General features: G+C 46.2%; 1 protein-coding gene across 1 annotated transcript in view; it reads right to left on the bottom strand.

The window, feature by feature from the left end:
* Positions 1-15223, bottom strand: part of GNAO1 (G protein subunit alpha o1) — a 204675-nt gene that overhangs the window by 106841 nt on the left and 82611 nt on the right. The gene's annotated exons all lie outside the window — the stretch shown is intronic.

Raw genomic sequence — 15223 nt, 5'->3', positions numbered from 1 at the left:
TGTAAATAATTAAATCTTGTAAATAGTTTGAGAACTGTCTGCAAGGGTGCTTGATTGTAAGGGGAGGCTCTCCACTCGGGGGCACTGCGGCAGCTTCCCAGTGGGGCTGGGCAGGGCTACTGGCTACCGGGTACCCCAGGATCCGATTATTCAGGTGAGGGCACACGTAGTGTCACACCCAGGGTTACATATACATTTATTACTTAGACATAACCAGCAAAATTATTTTCAGCACAAGAGAGCCTTCTGTTTGCAATCAACTCCTGCTGGGCATATAATCCATTATTATCATTATTATTTATTGCATAGCGCACTAAGGGCTAGATTTTCCAGTGCTTTACCACCCACAATTTGGCCCTGGGTTTTTATAAGAGCTCAGCACCTACTGTATACTCAGTGAGCTAATTTTAAAAAATCTGGCCAATAAGTGCCTTACATCACTTTTGAAAATGATTGCTAATGCCTAACTCTCCACACATTTTATCCATAGATCTCCAAGTTTGTTATTGCAAAAGAGACCAGTATAATTATCTGCACTTTACAGACAGACATTGTGAAAAACGTGAGACAGACATAGTGAGATGATGGCTCAGAGTCACCCAGCAGGCTGGCAGCAGAACAGGGAACAGGGCCCTAGTGCCCTGTTCATTAAATCACACTACATTCTGAAAGGATGTGCTCATTTCTCTATTGACACTGAGGAACTTATTAGACTGCTTTTGGACGAAGGGAGTTTGGAAAGAGGCTAGACTCACTGGTTCTATAATTATACTAATGCCTAGCTCTCCACACATTTTATCTATAGATCTCCAAGTTTGTTATTGCAAAAGAAAAAAAAATGCACTGGCATTGAAGAGAGAGCCTGAACGTGAGATGAATGGGAGGACACCGTATATATTCCAGTCAGGCTGATATTTTGAATGTCACAGGCAGAAATCAAAATGTGGTGTGATAAAGTGCTTGTGAGTGGCCTGGTCAAATTCCCATCTCTCATTTGAGAAGGGCACAGCTTTTCGTTATGTAATGCATGTCAAATGCAGAAAGCTTGCAAATTACTTTGGCTTCTAAGCAAACAAGATACAAAACTAGGTACCTAAAGGATTCCAGGTTTCTGAGGGTTATTCAAACCAACACATTTTTGATGGCTAAATCAATCTATCTAGCTCTCTCTTCAGTTTCTTCAATACTCAGCAGAATGATAACTAAATAACTTTTCCTGTGACACACAGCACAACTGTCAACAGAACCTCTGAAATGAGACCTTCAAAGGTGTCTAATGGATTTATACACCCAATTTCCATTGACATTGATGGGAATGGGACCTCCAAATCCTCCAGATAGGTGTAGAAATCTCAGCAGTGGTGCATTTACCATGTAACTACACTGTCTTTTTCTCTGTGGTGCATTTTACAACTGTGAGGGGCTCCTATAGAGTTGGGCAGCCATCTTTGTATGCTACTCAAGGCAGACAGTCAGAGAAAAACACACAATGCTTTGCTTTGGAGAGATTATTTAACCTCTTAATCTAAAATAAAGTTAATCCAATTAAAGTATTTGTTCTTTGTTTGTGAGAATCTATTACAAAACTCAGATGTATTGACACTCACTTCTTCATCTCTCTCTTCCCCCTCTGACAACTTTTTCATTCTTTTCCCCTCATGTCCTTTTCTTCTTCTCCCACTTCTCTCTTCCATTTTCCTCTGTTTCTTTTAATGACCATAATTTTTTTTCCGATGATCTCAGTCTGGAAGACCTGTGGCTCCTGCCACATCAGTAAAGATTGCTGGACAAGCCATCACAAGACAGCAAGCCCTTTCCCGCTGACAAATACATGGGTTCTGATTCCCTCCAGAATAAATCCACTTAAAAATAGCAGAACAACTTTGATGCAAGATCAGTGAAAATGAGAGATGAAATCAGCTGCATGGGCTTTTTCTAGCTAGTTATGGTACATAGAAGACAGCAGAGCCATGGAGTACAATTTGATGATTATCCTCTCTCACTTGTGCTACCATGTCTCAGTTTCAGGAGGGAGTATGCTTTGCAGACATTCTCTGTTCAGCCCATAGCACCACCTATGTGAGCCTACAGTCCCTGGAGAGGCAATTTATTTTGCAGATGTTCAGTCAGTATTGTACTGAAAAGAAGGAAAAAAAATCCCTGGTGGAGTGAATAGTGTCAGGAAGACACACTCCCCTCCCCTGCATGTCTCATGGCTACTTTGTCCATTAGCGACAAGGCTTCAGCATCTTTGTGTGGTTAATAAAAATAACCTAAAAGTACTTGGGTGCAGACAGGGTGATGCGAGAGACTCCAGACATCTAAGGGGCTTTGTTACCAAGGCAACATCTTGTCTCCTAGCTGCAAAAGGCCACAAGAATGATGGCAGCCTATGGAAAATGAATAGCGCAACAACAACAAAAAAATCTGCCAGTAAGAGTATTGGGTGGGGAGGGGAGAAGGGAATTTTTGGGCCAGGGAAGAGAAAAGCTAATCAAGCTTTATAACTGCACAGAGAGTATAAAGGCAGAAGGTGCTATTTTTCCTCTGCACCCATTGAAATGCATGGCACAACTCCCATTGGCATAATGAGAGCTGGAGAGGGCACTAAGCTTGGTAGTACAGTGTTCAGAGATTTAGACAAGTTAAAATTAGTGAACTGTCCAGCACAGCTGTTCTTCCAAGTCCCAGGAGCCTTTCAGGCAGGACTGCAGCATTCCCCAGATTTTAATCGCTTCCAGTTCCCACCAACATTTCCATCTATTGCAGAACAGCTCTGCAAATTGCACATCACAGGCAGTCAATTGGGGGGTCTTGTCTTTCTTTTTCATGGGATGGTTCCTTAGGCCATTCTTGCAGGAAAGCTTTTCCCCATCCTTCAGGCTCCCATGGGTCAAGCAGACTGCAAGCCTGAAATGTATGTATGGAACTGAAGCTGCTGAGTGAGACTCACTTGGTTTGTCTGTGTGTGTGATAGGGAGGACTGAACCAACCCAGACCAGGAATGGGAAGACTTAATAGTGTGTGCTGAAGCCAGCCCTGTCACACAGTTTAATACTGCAAGGAGCTAGGTTGCCCCCGGCAGAAGGGTTTGGATTTCAGGCTAAGAAAACAAAAGGTGGGCTGAACCTCCCCCCTTCCTGCTCCAACCACTCTGCCCTCTGGACCTTTGATGAGGCTTTTGCCACGCATGACACCAATTTCAAAAGTGTTCATGGGAGAGCATGATGGCAGCCATTCTGTCCAAACCCTGCTTGGATATTCAGAATATTGTAGGTTCACAAATTGTAGTACCTCCTGAAAGTGTCAGACATACATCTCCTTAAAAGCAGATTGAGCTGTTGAATCCCCTTCATTATATTTCAGAGGGTGCATCTATATGGGCATTTTATTGTGGAGTAGACTAATTAGCTCTGCAGTAAAGTGTCACTGTCTACATGTGCACTGGTATTAGGGCACACTAAATTAATTAAATTCGTCATACTGTCAGGGACAGTACTATTTTATGGTGGAGTAATTACACGTGATCAAACGCATGTGTAGATGGTGACTGTGGGTATGAGTAGTGCCTGGTCAGTCCAGCTAGGCCAGACTCCTCCTGCCTGATCCTTGTGCCTCAGCTAGCCCCCCTGCCACTCGACACTGCTCCCCAGAGTCCAGGGCTGACCCCTGTGCCCTGCTGCCAGCTCAGGACTGCTGTGCCCCAGCTCAAATTGCTGCTGTCTGGGGTGCATGTGTAGACTCTGCACCTGGGAGCACCTGACTTCACTTAAAACTGCTCTGGAGTTTATTTCTTCATATTAATTGCACATGTAGATGCTTCCAGAAGGTAGCATTTCAACCCTAATCCACAGCACATTTAATCCACTGATTTTTGGATCTGGATTTTAGAAGCAGTCAAACTTCAAGCTAGGGCAAAACTGAGATTATGACAGCTGCTTCTGACTTGCAACTCTTCAATATACAACAAGCAAAACAGTGTTTGTTAGCCTAGCTCTTTTCCTAGCTGAGCATGGATTGCTTATTCAAAACAGCCACTCGATTAGCAAAGAAGAGAAGCATAAACCTTGGCAAGTTCATTGGAAAAGCTCGAAGTTTGCTGGAAAAGAAGTTCTTTACATGCAGGAGGTGTTTCATGGCAGATTGTTAAAGAAAGAGAGAGCTCTTGGGAAAGAAGTGAGAGAGAGGCTGGACTTCAGAGGTGTGGAGTGGATCCTTTGAATTAACCTACTGTTGCTATGCTTGAAACAATGACCTTTACATGCACAATACTGAGATCTACATTTCTTGAAACAATGACCTTTACATGCACAATATTGAGATCTACATTTCCTAGTGTATTGACTGGCTCTAAAATGCCCCAGTAAGTCACAGGGTGAGAGGGAGGAAGTGGCTTGCCTTCTTTTTTCCCATACAAGAGCAACATGTACAAGCTACTTCAGGATGTTATACTGGGCATTCAGCAGGTGGCATGTTTCCCTCTGAGATAGTACAGAATGAGTGATGCTGATAAGTGCTATACAGCAAGGAGTTGTTTTTGACACGAACCTAAGGCCCTGACCTCTGATGGCTGAAGTCTAAGCCACTTAGCACCCTTATGGGTGACGATGGCCACCCTTTAAATTGTGCAACTATCATTACCCATTTGTCAAATCTCATCGATTTCAACATTAAGTGCATCTCTTAAGCCAATTTAAACAGGCCTGCTAAATCCTGTGGGAACAGTCTGTGTTCAGCATCTAGTATCTCATTAATGCTCATTGCATTGTTATTCTGAGTGTATGCTCAGTTGTTCACACCTCATTTAAGGCTCCTCTAATTGCTACTCAGAGTTTGTGCTCTGGGGGGCGGGGGGCGGCCCTCTAATTAGAGCAGTTCTTAAAGCCACTCTAATTAAATTTCCTGTATCAGCATCCCCACACTTGAAAATGTGCAGGGGTGCTTGAACTCAAGCTTGTTTGACGAGCTGTAGTTCAAGTGCCCCCACTGCCATTTTTAAGCATGGGGACACTGATACACGAGGTGCCGGAGGCTGCTGAAGTGCGGCAATTGCCATGGACCAGCAGACTTGATTAATTGAGTCTGCTCCGACACGTTGGAATTCCAGCACATTGGAGCAACCTCCACATTTGTGTATAGACACCCACAGTTTTAGGTCTGCTAATACTACCAGTAGTTGAGATGAGCTAGAGGGATTAACCTTGTAAAATTTCCTAGTTGACAAAGAATTCCACTGTCGTGCTTGGATAGGAATTAAATATCTTACAACACATTCTGTTAATACAGTGATGTTAAGTTTTGTGCTTTTTCTAAGGTCCAATTTGAATAATTTTGTACTGCTTCTTTAATTTTTCCCTGGCAGCAGTTCTAATTCTGTTTGGCATTCCATAGTTTTTTTGCCCTAAACCATAATATTTAGGTGTAAATGTAATGTAATATAATGTTTCTGTCTCATGTAATGTTTCTGTGTCTTTTTCAATAGCTGTCATACTTCATCATATGGCGGCTGTATTTAATTGCTGGAGGAAGTGATTCCTGCATATACAAATGAATGGTACCCTGTAAGGTATTCTGAAAACCTTTGGAATATATAAATATATATACAATGAATGTATATAACTATATAAATACAATATAAGTCTATATAAATACAATACATTATCAAGTGTTTATGGCTCAGTTATTTCAGTCCAGGCTAGAGAAAACTGGCTTCACATGTTGTTCTGGTTCTGAATAATATGTAGCTTTTTACTAGTTACTCCTGAAGAAGGTAAAATGCTGAAGATACATTCACATTTTGGAACCTAATATAGCGAGGTGCTGAGTGCATCCCAAAAGCTATGTAGTCTCTTTGCACACATATATACACATATCTGTTTACAAGCAGATCCAGGATTTGGCAAAGCAGCCACCCACTGTAAGGGACCAGGGTGTAGACAGTCTTGCCTAATGGTTAGGCCAACAAAGGGAAGCAGGGCCTGGGGCAGGAGCCATAGACCAAAGCCAGAGGGAAATCCAGAAACAGAGTCCACAACACAGTCAAGGGTCAGGATCTGGGGGTCAGATGCCGAGTACCAATCTGAGGGGCAATCCACAAAGTCCAAAAACAGAGCCAAATTGATATCAGGAACCAGGAAACTCAGTCCCCAGAAAAATCATGAAGCAAGTCCTCAAGGAATTCATTTCTAAGCACTTGGAGGAGAAGAAAGTGATCAGGAACAGTCAGCATGAATTCACCAAGGGCAAGTCATGCCTGATCAACCTGATTGCCTTCTATGATGAGATAACTGGCTCTGTGGATGTGGGGAAAGCAGTGGATGTGATATACCTTGACTTTAGCAAGGCTTTTGATATGGTCTCCCAGAGAATTCTTGCAAGCAAACTGGGGAAGTATGGGTTGGATGAATGGACTGTAAGGTGGATAGAAAGCTGGCTGGATCATTGGGCTCAAAGGGTAGGGATCAATGGCTCAAGATCTAGTTGGCAGTTGGTATCAAATGGAGAGCCCCATGAGTTGGTCCTGGGGCCACTTTTGTTCAATATCTTCATTAACAATCTAGAAGATGGGATGGATTGCACCCTAGGCAAGTTTGCAGAAGACATCAAGTTGGGGGAGTAGTAGATATGCTAGAGTCTAGGGCTAGGATTTAGAGTGACCTAGACATATTGAAGAATGATTGGAGATATGAAATGAGCCAAAAGAAATCTGATGGGGTTCAACAAGGACAAGTGCAAAGTCCCGAACTTAGTACAGAAGAATCCCATGCTCCACTACAGGCTTGGGACCGCCTGGCTAAGCAGCAGTTCTGCAGAAAAGGACCTGGGTTTACATTGGACAATAAGCTGGATATTAGTCAGCAGTATGCCCTTGTTGCCAAGAAGGCTAACAGGATACTGGGCTATTAGTAGGAGCATTGCCAGCAGATTGAGGGAAGTAATCATTCCCCTCTATTCTGCACTGGTGAGGCCATAGCTGCAGTTTTGTGTCCAGTTTTGGGACCCCCAAAACTGGAGAAAGTACAGTGGAGGGCAATGAAAATATCTAGGGGGGTAGGTCACATGACTTCTGAGGAGGGGCTGAGGGAACTGGGTTTGTTTAGCTTGCTGAAAAGAAGACTGAGGGGGGGATTTGATAGCAGCCTTTAAGTACCTGAAAGGTGGTTCCAAAGAGGATGTAGCTAGGCTGTTTTCAGTGGTGACAGATGACAGAACAAGGAACAAAGGTCTCAAGTTGCAACAAGGGAGGTTTAGGTTGGATATTAGGAAAAACTTTCTCACTAGAATGGTGGTGAAACAGTGAACTGAACAAGTTACATAGACAGGTGTTGGAGTCTCCATCCTTGGAGGTTTTATAGGCTCAGATCGACAAAGCCCTGGCTGGGATGATGTAGTTGGGGATGGTCCTGCTTTGAGAAGGAGGTTGGACTAGATGACCTCCTGAGGTCCCTTCCAACTCTAATTTTCTAGGATTCTATGAAATAGAACTGCAGAAGAATCCAAAGACAAAGCCCAGAAATAAGCTGAAAACCAGGGTCAGGAACCAGGAAACTTGCCATAGCAAAACTGTTGACTAGTCTGCAGACCCATTCCTCCAGCTGGTACTAAATCAGAAGCAGGCAAAATACAGCCCACAGGCTGGATCCAGCCTGCCAAGTGATTCCATTCAGCCTGCGGCAGGTCCCAAGGCCCCGCCTGGTCCAGGTGTGGGGGGCAGCCAGGCCTAGGTGCAAGATGCAGCCCGGGCTGCGGCACATGTGGTCCTGCTGCCCATGAGCACAGAGGTGCCGCCCAGGCAGTCTGCCCTATCCCCATGCATGGCTCTTGGGTACACTGGGAGGTGTAGTCTGCCGGGCAGGGTGGCAGGGCAGGGGTGGGAAGGTGGCTGGTTCGAGCTTCTTGGCAGCCCCTGCCACTGCTGCTTGTGGAACAGGTGCATGCCCCACTGCTGCTGGACCCTTTCCCCACTGCCTGGGCACCCTTGGCCTGTCTGCCTCACGCCCACTTCTGGGGGTGCTGGATAGAGCGGGTGGGAGTTTCTATGGAGACTGGCCTGGAACTCCTGTGGGCAGGGCATGCTTGGTCGAGTGAATGGGATGGGGGCATAGGCAGGAGGGGAGCCATATCCAGGAGTGGGACAAGAAGGAGAGTGGGGGCCAGGGTTGGGATCACAGGGTGGTGATAGCACAAAGCTGGGGTCTGGGTGTTCAGCAGAGTCGTAATCTCCTCCTAGCACACCTCTATGATGGGTGCCACTCCCCTGCCCTGCAGTTACCTGTGGAACTGGTGCCTGTTGCAGGGACATGTGGGGAGTGGATTGTGGCTCTGCCCCAGGCCTCAGCCCCATGCTGTCCCTGCCCTGTGGCCCCAGCATCAGCCCCAGCCCATCCCACTCCCAGACACTGCTCTCCGCCCACCCACAGCCCCATCCCATCTGCCTGGCTGAGTGTTTCCTGGTTGCAGGGGTCCTGGGCCTGTTTCCAGGGCCCCTGGTAGTGGGTGCAGGGCAGACAGGCCCAGGGCCAGATAAGAATAATTGGCATCTGCCCAGGCCCTCCATTGCCATGCCAGGTGATGTAAACAGCTGTGACAGGGGGCCCAGTCTGGGTTAGTATCTCCACCCAGTCCTCAAGAGATCATGAAAACTCCTGAAGTGGCCTTCCAGCCTAAATAATAGCACCCTTGTGCTAAATGCATAGGTGGTGCTCTCAGCAGCCAGTCAGGATGCTTGCTGTTCCTAAACTGGGGCAGAGTTCATTGTTGGGGCCTGCTGCAGGTGTGGCTGCTGACCAGCAAGGTGACCCCAGCAAGATGACTATCCATTCTCTTCTTGAAGATTTCCAGGGTAGGCAATTGCACCATATCTAGATGGAGTTTATTCCACAGTCTGGACACCCTAACTGTGAAAAAGTTTTTCCTAATGTTGAGCCTGAAATGATCTTCCAGGAGTTTGTGGCTGTTACTCCTGGTTCTCCCCAAGGGCGCCCTGGTGAACAGTTGTTCACTGAGCCCTTGATGTACTCCCCTGACATAGCAGTAAACTGTTACCAAGTCCCCTCTAAACCTTCTCTTTTTCAGGCTGAAGAGTCCCAGGTCCCTCAGCCTTTCCTCATATGGCTTGCCGCACAAACCTCTAATCATACAGGTGGCCTTTCTCTGGACTCTCTCAAGTTGTACCATGTCCTTGTTAAAGTGTGACGCCCAAAACTGGACACAGTAGTCCAGTTGGGGTCTCACCAGTGCCGAGTAGAGTGGAAGAATCACCTCCTTGGTCTTGCTAGAGATGCATCAATTGATGCATGCCAGAGTATTATTTGCCCTGCTAGCAACAGAGTTGCACTGCTGGCTCATATTCATGCTGTGGTTTATTATTACCCCCAGGTCTCTTTCATTTGTAGTGCTGGTCAGGTTGGCGTTGCCATCCCTGTAGGTGTGTGCAGGGGGATTGTTTGGACCAAGCATCAACCCCTGCGGAACACCGTTGCCTACTTCTGGCCAAGATGACACATCCGTTCATTAGGACTCTCTGAGTCCTACCCTGCAGCCAGCGTTGTACCTAACCGTCTTGGAGTTAAGCCCACTATCTTCCAGTTTTCTTGTGAGAACATTGTGGGATACCAGATCAAAGGCTTTTTGGAAGTCAAGGTATACGATATCCACCACTTCTCCCTTATCCAGGTGGCGAGTCATCTGATTGTAAAAGGAGATGAGGGTGGTTAGACGAGACCTGCCTGTGATGAAACCATTCTGGCTGTCATTCAGAATGCTACCTTCTGCAAGCCTATTGCACGTAGACTCCTTAATGAATTTTTCCAGGATTTTCCCTGGGATAGAAGTTAAGCTAATTAGCCAATAGTTACCCAGGCCCTCCTTTCTCCCCTTCTTGAAGATGGGCAGAACATTGGCCCTCTTCCAGTCCTCAGGGACCACTCTGGAGCACCATGAGTTTTGGAACAGTTTCTCCAGGGTCTCCATGATGACGTCAGCCAGCTCCTTCAGCACCCTTGGATGGAGTTCATCCGATCCTGCTGACTCATATATCTCTAATTTCTTTAATTGAGAACACACCAGTTCTATGGCAACAGTAGGGAGGCAGTCATTTCTGCCCTGCTCATTCTGTACCCTATCCGGCATGATTTTCTTTGTGGCTCAGTGAAAATCAGTGTCCCTGACACCTGTGCTGCAGGGGTAGCTGCACCCCTACTCCCAGCTTCCTTTCCTTCAACCCGTGGGTGTGGGCAGACAGTGCTGCAGGAGCATCTGAGGACAGTTTAATGTTCCCAAGGCAGGTAAGCATCCCTGCCTTTCCCTCTGTGCTCAGAGGCAAGTCCCCTCCTCCTCCACTTGCTGCTGCTTTCTCTGCTGTCCTGGGGGCAGGGAAAGCTTCAGAGGTGCTCCTGGCCACTGGAGCTGGCTTGCCCATGGGCTGGGCTTAGCTCAGAACAGGGGCAGCAGCAACAGAAAGGCAGTGGGTTCCCCCATACTGCACAGTCATCCCAGGAGCAAGTGCTGGAAGCTGCTGCTGCTTTTGTTGCTATACGTGAACTAGCCCCTGCGCAGCCCAGCTGGAGCAGGTAGGAGCAGCTCTAAAGATTCCCTTGCTCTGGGACAGCGGAGAAAGCAGCCACAGCAGTTGAGGGAGGGGGAGGGAGGGAGGGAGGGGCAGGGACAGGGGAAGGGGATGTGTCTCTAAGCATGGAGGGGAAGAGAGGATTCTCTTCTGCTTTGGGGACCCCAGAGACTTCAGCAGCATAGTACAGACTGAAAATGGGGGGTGCAGCCAGGCCACTGCACCCCTTCTGGGTCCACCCCTGAATCCATTCCTCTATGTGCATAAACAGAGCATGCCCTCACTAGCTTCTAGACTTCAAACAAAAAAGAGTAGGCCATATAGATCTCAGCTCATCTCTGAGGAGTATCCTTTGAGTTGCTATCTTTGGAATAATATGCCAGGCTGGAAATTCCTTCCCCTTTCTGTATTATCAGAATACAGGTTTCTGTAAGCCTTCCTACTTCTTGTGAACCTTTGATAGAACCACAGCATGCCCTCCTGTTCCTGCCAAGATCTTATTCAGCTTTTACAGATGCAAGGGACCAGTCATTCTGAGTGCCCCCCTGGCTGTCAGAAGAAAAGTAGCTAATCAGATGAATAAAAGCTTGGGTGTTGCAGCTCCCATGCCCATTTGGAATTCCGGCTCTGAGAATGGAGATGTACTGGCTGTAGCCTCAGTACAATACTCACAGGGCAAGATGTAAGTGTGTGTAGGTCTATCAGCAATTCCTGCTTCACCCCTGCTTCCCCTCAGAAAAAACATAGAGCTCCGGTCAGAGATGAGAGACTTGATTTGTCCATTCCCTGTAGATATTACAGTTGCCTCAATTAATCTGCATCAGAACCGTAGTTCCATTCAGCACCTTAAAGGCACAGCATGACTGGTATTTGTTAGTCCTTCCCCCACTTTTGCAATGCCAGCTTCCTTTCTTTCCAAATGACCTTCCCCCTGTATTTCGCACACTGAAGAGAAACCCCCCCTGCAATGTTTTTCTTTTCATGAGGCCTTTCAGTGGGCAACATGTTTGAAGTGGGAGTTCTTGCCGCAGTGCTCAGTCCAAAAACTAAGGAAGAATCACTGTTGATTTTCAATTTAAATATTTAAGATGCCACCTGTATATTTTCTCTAGGGTTATTCAGTTAGAGACACTCTAGTTACCTTGGGCCAGCTCATCAGCTGATACAATTTGACATTCTCCACTGACTTCATTCACTGATTGCTGCTGATTTACACCAGCTGAAAAGTGTCTTGTTTTCCATTGCATTGTAATCCATTATCTCTAGGAGATTCCTCAATCTCTTCATTTTTAATAGTGTCATTAAATATTTAGAGCATAAAATGACTACTTTCTCTCTTTGTAGCTGCTACATTTTGATGCAGTTAGGGAATTGTTAAGGTTACTTACTGTGGCGGGCCAGTAGGGGGCGCTCCTGCGTTGAGCCACCCACCTCACTGCGCCCGACCACCTTCCAGACTCCGAGTGCCCTCCCTGGGGTGCCTCCCGTCCGGCCAACCCCATCCCTGGAGCACACCCGCTAGCCTGGGGTTCCCGCTGCCACCATCCAAGGCTCTGGACTCAATTCTGGCCCTGCGCACCTTGGAAAACACAGGCCTGATCATCCAATGGGTACTAGACCCAATCCAGGCACTTGGGGCACTTCCCCAAGTCAGGGGCTTATTAGGAAAGTCTCCCTTAGTCCACAGACCTAAGGGGCCTCCTCGGCATAATTTAGACCCACCCCTCAATAAGTCTCCCACACCGGTCACAAGGAGAACTTTATTGATTACAGGGGGTAGGGTGGAAACAGGGTAAAAGGTAGAGCAATATCATGGAAATATCAGAGGAATATCAGAGGAATCCCATAGAGCAAACCAGGGTGGCTGAGGGTAGCCTTTTGAACACGCATCTGAGTTACTGTAAGCTAAATATCTAGCCTGATCTCAAGCAGCTTACTCACACGCAGCATCCAGAGGTGGTTGGAGTTTCCTCTGGAGGCAGGTCACTCTTGGAGCATGCGGTGATGAGGAGAGAGCCAGTTTCAGATTCACCTGGATGACCGCATGGCTAATGGCTGCCCTTCTTCCTGGACCGGGCCTTTTTATAACCTCTCTGACCTCAGCAGCCTGGTCCAATCGAAGCTGCCAATACTGGCCACAAGCCAACCAATCTACCAAGCATCCCTGGCTACCTGGGCCCGTGCGCAGGGCCGGGCTTTTTTCCCCCCTGCCCAGGTGACCAGAGCATTTGTCATGTAGACAAGGGAGGGAGATCCCCGCCCTGAGGAATTCAACACCAGCCTCTCAGGCTGGCAGAGACAGGTCTCTGGAGAGGGACACAGACGGTGGCATTTCTGCCACACTTGCCACCTACAGCACAGGGAGTTTAATAAAAATATATCATACAGCACTCATTCTCTAAGAACGTTGCAAGCTACTGACACAGTACAGCAATCACTCTGCACACTGCTGAAAAGCAGTTGCCACTGGAGTGGAATACAGAGACTCTTCAAAAGACCTCAGATGCAGCTTACAGTGGTTTAAGACAGGAAACGAACAAACTTGTTTGCCAAATTCTCATCTTAGAAACACCAATGCAGATCCTAGGACTAGTTGCTTTGTTGTTTTTGGCCTCTCTGTAGCTAATAGACTCTGCCAGGGATATTAAGGAGGCTGAATGTAATTGCACAGATTGGAATTTGGCCAAGGTGCTATTGTTGTAAACTTTTCTCCAGTCTTGCAAATAAGGTGCCAAGAGTCCTTTGAAGACCATGAGTGATTAGGATTTCAGTTTTTCATCTGAGACAGTGTCAAAATGCCTTTTAGTAGTCTAAGAACTATATAAATTCTGCACAAGTTTTAATGGCCTTATCTTACTTCCTGCACGGCTTTTGCTTTTGAACATGTTGGGGGGCTTTCCTTTCTAAATACTTGTACTGACTTAGCCTGAGGGATCTGATGAGGAGGCAACCCTAAATGGTCCTGAGTTCAGTGACTCCAATTTATTGTTTAGCTCAAGGTGTGGTTAGTTCAGTTTTCATGAATGAAGGAAGCATAAGTGAGGGGAACCAATCAAAGCTACCAGGAAGCAGCGATTACTTCCACTAACCAAGAAAAAAGAAATGGGTATTTTGCTGAAAAGCATCAAATATTATATCATAGCAAAGGAGTTATCTGTATAACAACGCCAAATGTTATTTAAATGTCTTATTGCACCAGTAATTCTCCATATAGGTATTGAAGCAAGATTTGTTTGCTTATATCTTTTTTGGACCAACTGTACAGCTGGGAGAGATGTTGGAGAAACTTTTGCATGAAATGTCTATCCTTGTCTAGACATGCAATTAATGCACAGTCATAGATTCCGGCATGTGCATTAGTTGCATGTGTAGACACTCCCACTGGGATTTACAGAAACACCTAAGTGAGTTAAGAGCAAAATTCCCATTGACTTCTCTGCATGGGTGTTTTTTAAAAAGCACAAGCCACTTTTCTATGTCTTTGGGCATCTAAATACCTTTGGAATTCTTCCCCTCTGGGTTCATTTATTTAATGCTCCTTTTAAGACATATTTAAAATGTGCCCATCCACAGGTCTGGGCACAAATACAAAATGTAACTGAGAATCTACACAACAAAACAAAGGAGACTAGATCTGCACGGAAAAGAGCCCTCTGAAGCCGAGCCAAACAATACTGCCAACACCTACTCCTATTTCTCAGTCAGAAAAGCCTGAAAAAATAGAAAGCCTTTGGAACAAGACTTAAATTTATTAGATTGTGCAGACGGCTAGGGGATGGAAACCCAATAGCTCAGGACCCCTTACTAAACTTAAATTTCTGTCAGCTTTAGCGCATATCAACTGTCATGTATCTCACAAGGAGAGAGATGTCAAGGACCAAAATCATTTAAGACTATAGGTCAAAAAACCTCTAATAAATATCATTTGGTGCAATTCATTCACTTGTCCAGTGGATTTTCTTGTCATTGACCTGCTCTGTGCATGGACACCACTGCAGTTCCACTGAAAGCAGCCGCACCCACGTGAATAAGTATAGACTGTCGAGTACGGCTCTATCTCTATATCTCTGCAAGCTCCTCAAATACAGATTTGTAACTGTATGTAATACAAATATCATGGGTCTGATCCCCACTTGCTCAGATTATTTATGGTCATACATTTATTCCTCTGGATGTAAAATGTTACCACATCAGTATAGGAGTGTCATAGATTCATAGATTCATAGATGTTAGGGTCAGAAGGGACCTCAATAGATCATCGAGTCCGACCCCCTGAATAGGCAGAAAAGAGTACTGGGTCTAGATGACCCCAGCTAGATGCTTATCCAACCTCCTCTTGAAGACCCCCAGGGTAGGGGAGAGCACCACCTCCCTTGGGAGCCTGTTCCAGACCTTGGCCACTCGAACTGTGAAGAAGTTCTTCCTAATGTCCAGTCTAAATCTGCTCTCTGCTAGCTTGTGGCCATTATTTCTTGTAACCCCCGGGGGCGCCTTGGTGAATAAAAACTCACCAATTCCCTTCTGTGCCCCCGTGATGAACTTATAGGCAGCCACAAGGTCGCCTCTCAACCTTCTCTTGCGGAGGCTGAAAAGGTCCAGTTTCTCTAGTCTCTCCTCGTAGGGCTTGGTCTGCAGGCCCTTAACCATACGAGTGGC

Source organism: Alligator sinensis, unplaced genomic scaffold, assembly GCF_000455745.1.
Source record: "Alligator sinensis unplaced genomic scaffold, ASM45574v1 scaffold260_1, whole genome shotgun sequence".
NCBI lineage: Eukaryota > Metazoa > Chordata > Crocodylia > Alligatoridae > Alligator > Alligator sinensis.
Note: the sequence above shows the minus strand (reverse complement) of the source record. Positions and strands in the feature narration are given on the sequence as shown.